Consider the following 13,385-nt stretch of genomic DNA (forward strand, 5'->3'; position numbering starts at 1 on the left):
GTCGATTCTGTCCTAAAAAGTGCATCTAGAACAGTGGTCATGGTAGAGTTAGAAGTGTCATGCGTGTATACCTCTTCACGTTTGATCCCTGCTATCCCCGTCAATTTTATCTTACCATATTCAACCATTTCCAAAACATACATCTTTCAAAATCAATCTTACACTCTCTTCTATTCTACAGTGTTTTCAAAAAACATTTACAAATCATAATTATGCATGACGTTTGTGATAATATTTTTATCAAAATTAATCCATCATTTTTTCCTAACAAAAGATGAAAACAAGGGGTTCCTTTCTAAAATGAATTTCGAAAATTCTAAGCCCAATCTAAACACCTGCAATTTAATCAACCAAATTCAATCCAATGCACTTGCATTCATTCTAGGCCTATATGCATTAGAGTCCGTGTTGCATTCATATTAGGTCCTTCTAAATTTGAGTTCATGCATACATATTAGGCCCACTAGCATTAAAGTCTATCTCAGGCCTACATAAGTCTAGTTCATGTCAAAATCTAGGCCCATTTGCATCTTCATGTGAACCATAGTCTAGGTCAAGCCAGTTCAAGTCTAGCACCAGTCTATTCTAAGTCCAAGTCTAGTCTAAGTTCAACCTATATGTCAATTCATATCATGGGTCTAGTTTGCATCTCCATGTAAGCCCTAGTCTGCCTTCGGACTATAAAAATCTATTAGTAAGACTATAAAATTTAATCCCTTTTAGTCTAGCCTGCTTTCTCACCCGTAAGATCAAGGTCTAGCATCACTTAAAGTCTAGCCTGCTTGTTCACCCGTAAGTTTAAGGTCTAGCATCCCTTAAAGTCTAACCTGCTCCCTAACTTGTAAGTTCAAGGTCTAGCATTCTCAAATTCTATATGCAATTATCGTGTCTAGCCTTCTTGCTCACCCGTAAGTTCAAGGTTTAGCATCTCTTAAGTACATAGGCAATTTTTGTGTCTAGCCTGCTTGCTCACTCGTAAGTTCAAGGTCTAGCATTCATTATGTCCATAGGCAATTTTTGACTGTAGCGTGTTTAGTTCAAAGTGTAGGTGCTAGCCTACTTACCTTAAGTTGAGAGTCTAGTCTCCCTTATTGTCCAGTCTAAACTGCTCGTTTACCCGTAAGTTTAAAGTCTAATCTCTCCTAAACCCAATCGTGCAGTCCAAGCTATTTGCATAGTCCAGTCCAATCTATGTTTGCATTTACATATAGTTAGGCTCATGTCTCTATCATGGTCAAGTCCATACTAGTCGAAAACCTATAACCATTTCCATTTCCATTTCAAAATCATTTTCCACTTTCATTTCCCATTTTCAATTCCATTTCCACTTCTCATTTCTCATCTCCCTTCCCATCTTTCCATCCCACATTTCCATGTCTTATTTCAAAAGCATTATTTCTTAAAATAAACGAGGTTCACTCGATTTCTGTTTAGGACGGATCGTGAGATTATAACTTGAGAACACCCGATAGAGAGGGTACAAGGTCGACCTACTCCCAGACTCGTCCAGTGCATCCTCACCTTTTAAAATAAATCCTCTAACTCTTCCAAATTGTCATCTGAAATGGGAGACATTAATGAACAATTTAGTGCCATTATAGCCCAACTCACACTGACGAACTCCCGTCTTAAGGAACAAGACAAAGACATTAAGGCACTGATGGAGAAGCCAACCGAAGAAGACGAGTAAGGCGACACTCCACCACCAATCAAAACCAACATAGATTTGAGGTTTGAAATACTTGAGCAATTAATTTGGTCAAATCCTGCACTAACGAGTTAGGCTCATGGCCATGGCATCATTGATCCTAAACTAAGGGACAAGCTCCCCGAAGAAGTAACATTGGGTGACCTCCCAAAATGCAAGGGGGTCGAAAGCCTAGATGACCACTTGAGAGCTTTCTCCATCACTATGGCTCTCAAGGGCATGTGTAAGGACCTGTTTGCTTATGTTTTTCCTTTGACCTTGGATGCACATCCATCTAAGTGGTTCAGATCACTAAACAAAATTCCAGGCTGAATGACTGAGACTACATCAGAGAAGATTCCACAAACAATATATATACAACACTCAGGAAGTCCAAGAAGCCTGAGGAAGTGGTCCCGTCAAAAAAGAACAACATAAGAAGGCTGAGAATTGGGTAGTAACCTCTAAAACTACCTCGTCCAAATGAGGAAAGAGAAAAGAATCAGAAGCTTTAGCTGACCTAATCACATTTAGCAAAAATCAATATTCCATCCTTATGGAGATAAAGGATCAATATAAGCTGAAAGCTCTAGTTGAGATGAATACTCCCTATAGAAATGGAGATAGAAGCAAGTATTGCAATGTCCATAACGAGTCTGGACACAAAATAATGTATGTAAGCATATCATGAGATCGTCACTGGAGGATTTGGCTCGGCAAGGAAATATGAACTCGTACTTTCGTCGAGGGGAAAGGAAGTTTCAAAAGAAGGATGATCGTCAAAGAAAAAAGAAGGAGAGTAAAAGCAGTAACGAATATGTTGTTCTGGTCATTTCAGGTGGGTTTGCAGCTAGAGGACCTAGTAATCGGTGGTAGAATAACCGCTATCTTCAGAGCTCATCCAAATTATTTTAACTAATAAGATAATGGTCGATTCCTTCCCAAAGGTAGTGGTCAGTGAGCAAGACCGGTGGAAGCTAAGGTCCCCTCATGACGACCCTCTAGTTGTCGAAATGAAGATAGAAAATCTAAGAGTAAGAAGGATTTTGATAAACAATGGAAGTTCGACGGACATCATCAGTGCTGATAGTTTGTCTAGATTGAAGTTTGATGAGAAGAACTTGGTTCATGTTCATCACCCAATCATTTGGTGTGGGGGAGGAATTAATCCTCCTATAGAAACGGGTTACTTTCCCAGTTCGAGTAGGAGAAAAGATAAATCTGGAACTTATTTCATCAAGTTTGTGGTCATCAGAGATTTAACAACCTACAATGTAATTCTAGACGAGCAACTCTGACTCATGTAAAAGCAGTAATTGTTAGTCATCTTATGCTCATGAAATTTGAATGTGACACTATTAGAAAAAACATCAAGTGCTCCGGTTAAAAATCGTACAAGTGCTCCGTATTTGACCCGTAGCTGAAGCCATACGAGCACTTGAGCATTTATCAAGTGCTCCGGTTGAAAACCGGAGCACTTAGATTCACAAGTGCTCCGGTTGTATTAAAAACCGGAGCACTTGTGAATATTTTATGCTCAAAATAATTCAAGTGCTCCGGTTGATAAGAAAAAACCGGAGCACTTGTGAATCAAGTGCTACGGTTTTTTCTTATCAACCGGAGCACTTAGCTATTTTTTTTTTTAAAAAAAAAAACCACTACTACTGCCAGCATGCAAGCTAGCAGCAGCCAGTAGCATAATATAGTAATAAAATTCACTAACTACTGGGTAAGTATAAAGAAAGTCTAGAAGTTAATGATTACTTGCCAAGTTTTCAACATGCCTTTGCTCAAGAAGACATTCACAACTCAACTTAGTCAAATATTTCATTTACTACTCAAAGAAAGTTTGCTGCAAATTCACAACATGGGAACAATCTCTAAACCAAAGTAACATTGCAAGAAACCGAATCGCATGCACCATAATCAGTACAACAATACCTTAAATACACTAAAACAAGCATGAGAGATGATTTAAAGACACCTAAAATAGAAAGTGACTAAAACAACAATGACACAGAACTGGACAAATAGTAAAAAAAAACAGAACTAGAAACAAAGGGCCATTAGACATCCAAAACAAACGAATTACATCGAGCCATACCTAGCTATAATTACAAGGATTCCAGAATTGGCAGCATAAACAGCTGCTTTTACTTTGACTGTCATATCCCCTCTGTCATAGAGAGCCATGAGACTGTTGTGTCCAACAACAGCACATGCTATCCCATCATGTTCAGCTTGCGGCTTTTGCAAATCAGCAAAACTGCAATATTGACATATTCCTTGAGATTACCAAGTGATAGATTCCTTAACATAAATTTTAATAACCAAAAAGAAAGAAGAAGGCTTGAAAGTTTATAACCACATCTTCAACTTGTTTTAGTTGCACAAAACCAACATATATAATTCAAAAAAATGCAAGAATATTCACAAAACAGAAAAAAGAGATTCACAAAGTAGCGATTCTATCTAATTCATAACCACCCAAAATTTTTACCAGCACAAAGGTGGATTTTAGTAGTATACATCATAGATAAACTTCTATAGCAACGTTCTAAACTATGGCAAACTGATATGACAGTGGTAACAGTTAAAGTATTTGTTATAGCGCATCCCCATTATATCTACGCTGGATTGTTCCTAATATAGACTCAAACAACTTACGTCATAATCTAATTATTAAGCTCCCTCAGATGTCAAAATCGGCATCCAAGAACTAATATTAAGAAGTTTTGCAACCCACGTATGAAATCCAGGACAATATAATAGTTCTGTTTTATTTTTGATATTTGCTGCACACTATTGCCTTCAACCCTGTTTATATATCATATTCCATGTAAGCAACTGTAGTATACAGTCCTTAACCAAAAAGTATATTGTCTGAATATTGATAGTGAAGGCCTCGCTACATCACTACCCCTTTTTTTTTTTCTGATATGCAATTAATTCAGCTTCTTAGGCATAAAAGTAATAATACTTACAAGGAGCTGCTGCAAAATACATACAGTAAATGTAATAACAAACTTCATATTGAAGGAAAGCCAGAAACATGTTGTTAACCAATTTCTAGAACCTAAGCCTCTGACGACCAGCACTGACAGCACCAGAAGTGACCAAAATTACTTCATACCCATCAAGGTTCAACTCCTTAAGCTGTACATTACACAAAAAAGAGTGTGGATTAAATGTGAGTAAGATCCACCAAATATTATAATCAGGTGAAAGAACCTACAGATGCTAACACAAGGTAAAACTTGGAAAGAAACAAGTTACTTTACCTGCTCACAAAGTGCACCTAGTCTTCAAAGTGCCATCCTCCTATCACTCCGTGTAACAACAGCAGCTCCAACCTGTTAGTAACAAACGAATAAATTGATATCCAACAGTCGGGAGAGTCTATGAATTCATGAAGGGAACTGCACTCAAGAAACTGATATAAAAAAAGGGAGTCCTGCAATATATTATATTACTTCACAAACTGAAAAATTCGAAAAAAGAAGCACACATACTACTTCCTCTTTTAATATTATAAATAACAAGTAACAGAAGTACAGCAGACAAAGGCCATAAATATCAAAGAATCCAACCACCATATGTCCATATCTACTGATCCTCAACGAAGGCTTCGACATCTAGTAGGTATGGGATACTTAATCATGGATTCAAGGAGCCGAGAGGCGACAATTACGGGCTTATTGAGCTGCCTACATAGATGAACAATTCTCGACTATATAGAAAAATAATTAAGACAAACCTAATTTCTAGAGAAAAGATTCTCAATGCACAGAAACACATTCAATCACTAGTGGAAAAAACATCAAGTGCTCCGGTTAAAAACGCTACAAGTGCTCCGTATTTCACCCGTAGCAGACCCCATACGAGCACTTGAGCATTTTTCAAGTGATCCAGTTAAAAATCGGAGCACTTAATTTTACAAGTGCTCCGGTTGCACTAACAACCGGAGCACTTGATGTTGTTTTATTGCTTAGACTTGAGCAAGTGCTCCGGTCGATAGGAGACAACCGAAGCACTTGTGCTTCATGTGCTCCGATTGTTATGAATCAACCGAAGCACTTGTTGTAATTTTTTTTTAAAAAAACCAGCGCTAGTATTATTAGTTTCCTAAAAGTGTATATTACAATTTACAATAGAGCGCCTGCAACCTCATTTTCACCACCATACTTAACCTCCTCTTGCCCTTCATATATCACCAACATTATATGTACAATGATACAAAGAAGTGCACATGAAATTCAAAATCCAACAAAGAAACATTCAAAATTAAAATACGTACTATTATTATATATATATAAAGTGTAGAATTGAGTTACAAAACATTACCATAGATTTAAAGTACGCGTTTACAACGTATTTAGAAATTAAATTCATAGACAACAATTGGTAATGAAGGAAGCAAACTTGTCTCGAACTTCATTGATTTCCTCAACAGTAAATGACTCCTCCCTTGGTGTGTTGTAAACCTAATAATTAATAAGATCAAATAAATACAATTATATATATATATATATGATTATATATATATATATTATATATATATATATATATGTATATATATATATATATGTATATATATATATATATATGTATATATATATATATATATATATAATATAAACCATAGCATGAAATTTTTGGTCACATTCTTTTCTATATGTTGTTAAAGAACTACTAGGACGACTACAAGTCTATAATTTGATCGTTCTAGTCAAGTTTATGCAAGTAAAGGCCATTTCAAAACTGTTTTATGTCAAATTCATCCATTTCGCACCATATCATGTAATTTTAGGTTACATTCTAATCTAATATGTTTCTTAAGGACTACTAGGACGATAACAATTCTAATTTGATCGTTCTAGTCAAGTTTGTGCAAGTAAAGGTCGTTTTAGACAATTTTAAGCCGTTTTGGGTCAAATTCATTCGTTTCATACCATAGCAAGTAATTTTAGGTTACATTCTGGTCTAATATGTTGTTTAAGGACTATTAGGACGATTACTAGTCTAATTTGATCATCCTAGTCAAGTTTGTGCAAGTAAAGGTCGTTTCAAGGCCGTTTTAGGCTGTTTTGGGTCAAATTCATCCATTTCGTACTATACATGTAATTTTAGGTTGCATTCTGGTCTCATAGTTGTTTAAGGACTATTAGGACGATTACTAGTCTAATTTGATCATCCTAGTCAAGTATGTGCAAGTAAAGGCCGTTTCAAGGCCGTTTTCGGCTGTTTTGGGTCAAATTCATCCATTTCGTACTATATCATGTAATTTTAGGTTGCATATGGTCTCATATGTTGTTTAAGGACTATTAGGACATTAGTAGTCTAATTTGATCATCCTAGTCAAGTTTGTGCAAGTAAAGGTCGTTTCAAGGCCGTTTTAGGCTGTTTTGGGTCAAATTCATCCATTTGTACTATATCATGTAATTTTAGGTTCATTATGGTCTCATATGTTGTTTAAGGACTATTAGGAGATTACTAGTCTAATTTGATCATCCTAGTCAAGTTTGTGCAAGTAAAGGCTGTTTCAAGGCTACGTTCAAGGCCGTTTTAGGCTGTTTTGGGTCAAATTCATCCATTTCGTACATACAAGTAATTTTAGGTTGCATTCTGGTCTCATATGTTTTTAAGGACTATTAGGACGATTACTAGTCTAATTTGATCATCCTAGTCAAGTTTGTGCAAGTAAAGGCTGTTTCAAGGCCGTTTTAGGCTGTTTTGGGTCAAATTCATCAATTTCTTACCATAGCAAGTAGTGTTAGGTTACATTCTGGTCTTATATGTTGTTTAAGGACTATTAGGACGATTACTAGTCTAATTTGATCATCCTAGTCAAGTATGTGCAAGTAAAGGTCGTTTCAAGGCCGTTTTAGGCTGTTTTGGGTCAAATTCATCCATTTCGTACTATACCATGTAATTTCAGGTTGCATCCTGGTCTCATATGTTGTTTAAGGACTATTAGGACGATTACTAGTCTAATTTGATCATCCTAGTCAAGTATGTGCAAGTAAAGGCCGTTTCAAGGCCGTTTTCGGCTGTTTTGGATCAAATTCATCCATTTCGTACTATATCATGTAATTTTAGGTTGCATATGGTCTCATATGTTGTTGAAGGACTATTAGGATGATTAGTAGTCTAGTTTGATCATCCTAGTCAAGTTTGTGCAAGTAAAGGTCGTTTCAAGGCCGTTTTGGGCTGTTTTGGGTCAAATTCATCCATTTCGTACTATATCATGTAATTTTAGGTTCCATTATGGTCTTATATGTTGTTTAAGGACTATTAGGACGATTACTAGTCTAATTTGATCATCCTAGTCAAGTTTGTGCAAGTAAAGGCTGTTTCAAGGTCGTTTTAGGCTGTTTCAAGGCCGTTTTAGGCTGTTTTGGGTCAAATTCATCCATTTCGTACCATAGCAAGTAATTTTAGGTTGCATTCTGGTATCATATGTTTTTTAAGGACTATTAGGACGATTACTAGTCTAATTTGATCATCCTAGTCAAGTTTGTGCAAGTAAAGGTTGTTTCAAGGCCGTTTTAGGCTGTTTTGGGTCAAATTCATCCATTTCTTACCATAGCAAGTAATTTTAGGTTACATTCTGGTCTCATATGTTGTTTAAGGACTATTAGGACGATTACTAGTCTAATTGGATCATCCTAGTCAAGTATGTGCAAGTAAAGGCGGTTTCAAGGCCGTTTTCGGCTGTTTTGGGTCAAATTCATCCATTTCGTACTATATCATGTAATTTTAGGTTGCATTCTGGTCTCATATGTTGTTTAAGGACTATTAGGACGATTACTAGTCTAATTTGATCATTCTAGTCAAGTTTGTGCAAGTAAAGGCCGTTTCAAGGTCGTTTTCGGCTATTTTGGGTCAAATTCATCCATTTCGTACTATATCATGTAATTTTAGGTTGCATTATGGTCTCATATGTTGTTTAAGGACTATTAGGACGATTAGTAGTCTAATTTGATCATCCTAGTCAAGTTTGTGCAAGTAAAGGTCGTTTCAAGGCCGTTTTAGGCTGTTTTGGGTCAAATTCATCCATTTCATATTATAACATGTAATTTCAGGTTCCATTCTGGTCTTATATGCTGTTTAAGGACTATTAGGACGATTACTAGTCTAATTTGATCATCCTAGTCAAGTTTGTGCAACTAAAGGCCGTTTCAAGACCTTTATAGGCTATTTTGGGTCAAATTCATCCATTTCGTACTATAGCAAGTTGTTTTAGGTTACATTCTGGTCTCATATGTTGTTTAAGGACTATTAGGACGATTAGTAGTCTAATTTGATCATCCTAGTCAAGTATGTGCAAGTAAAGGCCATTTCAAGGCCGTTTTCGGCTGTTTTGGGTCAAATTCATCCATTTCATACCATTGCAAGTAATTTTAGGTTACATTTTATCTAATGTGTTGTTTAAGGAGTATTAGGACAATTACAACTCTTATTTGATTATTCTAGTCAAGTTTGTGCAAGTAAAGGTGGTTTTTGGTCAAATTCATCTATTCCATACCATTGCATGTAATACATTGTAGTCTAATAATTTGTTTAAGGACCAATTAGGATGAAACTAAGTCATAGTTTGTATGGGTACGGAATGTTACGAACCTTCTCAAGCAACTCCGTCTTGTTGTTGTGCGCACTAAATTCAAAATTATTTTCAAAAAAATAATTCTCAACATGACGATCAATAAAATTAGGGAAAATAATAACTTAAAGATAGGACAATCAAAATCCTTTACCTTCACTGATTTCCATTGAGGAAGTGTGGCTCTTCTTGGACCACATCCACGTAATCTTTTCATCACACTACAATACCACATTTTATAATAGTTACAATGTTATGATGTTAATAAAGAACAAAAAGGAAATGAAAATAAAACAATACCTATTCAATATGCTTTTGATTAGTAAGCCTTGGGGTGGTTCTTGACGCATAGAATCAAAATGGTATATTGTGTGAGTTGAAGAAGATATTACCAAGAGCATCCAATGGTGACTACAATAAAAAATTAAGTTCGACAATCATATGTATACCAACAATAGTTATCCAAAATAGTATTACGAAAAGACATTATCAACTAGGTACTAAAACATACTCTTCAAGGTATGGGGCAATAATATAGTTATCTTTAGATCGAACACATGCGGTAATACTCCTTTCAACGTACTCATTCGCTTCAGCATGGTTCTTCAAGCAATTTTCACCACGAATCTCTTATGGGCATAACCACCCAACTTTTGAAACAGAATCACATCCAAGTAAATCTTCGTAAAGTGCACTAAAAGAAGATTTAATTAATTTAGATTGAAAATCGTCAACAACCAACAAAATATAAAAGTATATATTTTTATTAGATCACCTCATAAAGACTTGTAATATAGATACATTTAACATCGCGCCGGAGAGGAACTCACGAATATCCACTTTATATACCCAAGTAGCTCAATCGTCATCTAATTAAGTAGTGGAATTGAGATTTCTCCAAATCAACCTTTATTGAAGAGGAATCAGGCAAGTTGGTAACACGAGCATGTAGCCAAGAACATGACTTGCTAAGGGACTGGAGCACTTTTTCACACACAAGTGGAGTTCCTTTTGGATTCACATCAGGAGATGAGCCCTTAGATGAAATCTTACCTACAACTACACTCTTAGGTTGTGAATCCGCCTTGTTATTGTTAGCTTTTGAGTCCACCTCATTCTCTTTTGATCGGTTGTCTTGCGAACTCTCTTTGTCCGCATCCAAATTCTTCACTTTTTTGGCCGATTTTGTTTTTTTTCTTTAAAGCCTGTTTAAGAAAAGACACCATTACACAAAAAGAACATAGGTGAAATAATCATTAGGAGTATATAGCACATATTTTACCTTATCTGAAAATCGCACCCAAGCACATGGCCATATCACAAAACTACCTTGCGCGTCGTTCTGAACAGTGACGCTCCACTCTGGCCTAGGGACCGGCAATGAGAAATCTTCAAATCCACATATAATGGTGTTTACGGACACACTAAAATAAGAACCTGCTACCGGCAACAAATGTGATGTCTGGCCCTCTCTCGGTGGTTGTGCCCGACCATAAGCGACCACAACCAACTCACCATCTGCTGATTTGGGAAGTAAAAGATTGCAAGGGGCCTCCTCCTATTTAAAACATTATCGGCTAAGTCAACCATTAACAATATATATATCATATAGTTTGTTGGAAAAGCAACTAAAAAACTAATTCTTCATTTACCTCTATATCAGGCATTGGGGAGTCAAGTAGCAGAGGTTTGGGTATCGAACCAAGTACATCTCTAGGTGTCTCGGGATCTTGCTGGCTTAAATTGTCCCCAGGAGTGACATTGAGCTCGAGCTCATCAAGACTAGGTAATCCCATGTGCTCCAAGATGGCGCTGAATTGATTCTTCATCCTTTTCTCAAGCTCCTCTATTGCATATTTCATTTTGCTCTCCATATCTTGTGATGCATTAGACACTGAACTTGATCTTGTTGTGGAGTACTCTGCACCATATACTTTTCTCAAGCCTAGTCGTACCCCTCCTTTGCCTTTCACACGTCCATCATGGTCCTTACCTAGTACCATATATAAGGCATCCTTGTTCGCTTGCGGAACAAACTCGCCTGTAACCTCTCTGTTCCTCCACCCAAGCTAGTGAAAGAAAGAAAACATAAGAAAACGGTTAGTTGGAAACTGAAAAAGCAAAATTTAAGTGAAATGACCATAAATACTAACCACTGATTCGGCTATCTTCTTTGTTCCCGGATTATAAATGGTTCTTCTCCCACTTGCATCTCGAGTATGAAGTGAACAATACCAATCAGCAACTCGATCAATGTTCTTTGTCGTAAGTGTAGAGCCAGAGGTTGCCCCTGATGACGAGGTCATGCTTGGGTAAAAATCTTTTTCTTGCATCCGCTCCTTTCTTTTCTCTTCATAAGTTTTAGGACCCATATGATGATAAAAAATTTTCTGCTTTGAACTTTCGGAAGCTTTAGCACGCCTTTCCTGTAGATTTAAAATAAAATAAAAGGTAAGTTTAAGTCAATAAATGCATATAATACAAATAAAAAAGTAACTTTATTAAAAGTATTGTAACAATGTTGCTGCCTTCAGTTACAGCCTTGAAACCTCTGATTCCTTATTCAATGTTCCAGTTTTTAGCTACTATTTTAATTCTTCTTTCATGCTCCTGCTGCTGCTGTTATCTTTCTGTTGATATTCTTGATACTTTTCACTGAATTCCAGGACAAACTATCAGGTTCTTTAGTTCTGAAACTAATTTTTCTGTTTCTTCATACAACTTATCCAACTTAAAAATCCAACTTATCCAGGGCTGCATGCAACGTTAACCAACAAGAGTCAATACTCACTCTCTTATTAGGAGCTTTATGTGACAGACTAAATACACATTTATGCAGCTAATTTTCATACATGACAGAAGCACTTCTGCCTCAAGTGTAGCAGCAACTGCATACCTCTGTCCACTAGATTTTCTCTACATATTTAAACAAAGGTCTTATTTGTAACACAAACAAGAAAATCTGGGGAGTCAACTTCTTGGTAACAATAATACACCACTAAAAAAATAATTCTCGAGAGAATCAATCACGGCCTAAGATCACGTCACCTGCCTTGTAAAGTTCTTTCTTCATTATAGTGTTAGTGTGGTTCTTCCAAGGTTAATACTGTTGTATCTATGAATAGTTCCTCGTTTCTTTCTCATGATTTCCCCTAAATCTCGACATTGCAGTTGTGAAAGGCGGCAAAGCTTTTAGATACTGGTGCAATCAGTGCTACAAGGATCCTCTGGCGGCATCCTAGAGCTCGAGTTGGCCTGCTATTTTACCTAGTAAGATCAGTTGAATCTCTTATATCCAAGAATGATGTTTCAATATTCCAAGTTGCATGATGGCAATCTTATTTTCAGGTTTTCGTACATCTGTTCTTGATGTATGTATTGCATAGCCTTCAGGTATGGCCTACCTAGCACCTAAATTGATTTTTCATATTTATGGAAGAATATCTAGGATGATAATCTCGACATAAAACTCATCAACCAACTAAAAGAATCTATTAATCTATACAACCTGACAAATAGACAGATCAAAGTTAAAGTGGATATCACAAAATTCCACTGCATATTAATACCAGGATTCTTCAAACTTGAAAATTCCTGAAATCAAACATATTGCCAAGATTTTCTTTGATTCAGAAGTGATAATTTGATCATGTATAACAGTATATTTACAATTTCATCAAAATAATCTAACAACCATAGGGTGTTCACTCACTACAACATATAATGTCAACACAAACTCTAAGAATAGACAATCTGACTGCAATTGTGATTACAGATCCGTGGTGGTGCAGTTTTATACCATGTCTTTCATACAAAATTTGCAAATAGAATTTAAATGTACTTCATGTTACTGTACCAGCTATGGTGCAAATAAATGTTCACATGGATAAATACTAAAGATAATATGACAGCTGAATGGTTCATAATGTCTTCTGAAGAAGCCTGATTTAGGATTATGTTTTGGATGTGCAAACTTCCAGCTGGTTCTATGTATGGTCAGTTTCAGTCCTCTAGAATGTCTGACTTCCATTCAATTTTCATTCTCTTATATGAAAACAAAATACGAGATGAAAACTTACAACTTCTTTCGGAGTA

General features: G+C 36.2%; 1 long non-coding RNA gene across 1 annotated transcript; it reads right to left on the bottom strand.

The window, feature by feature from the left end:
* Positions 1-5,963: 5,963 nt before the first annotated feature.
* LOC104901336 (uncharacterized) lies at positions 5,964-10,129 on the bottom strand. Its single transcript, XR_002040680.3, has 3 exons — positions 9,591-10,129; positions 9,445-9,511; positions 5,964-6,171 (listed from the first exon to the last, which is right to left on the bottom strand). It is a non-coding gene; the product is annotated as an uncharacterized LOC104901336 (long non-coding RNA).
* Positions 10,130-13,385: the final 3,256 nt, after the last annotated feature.

Source organism: Beta vulgaris, chromosome 8 (genome assembly GCF_026745355.1).
Source record: "Beta vulgaris subsp. vulgaris cultivar EL10 chromosome 8, EL10.2, whole genome shotgun sequence".
NCBI lineage: Eukaryota > Viridiplantae > Streptophyta > Magnoliopsida > Caryophyllales > Amaranthaceae > Beta > Beta vulgaris.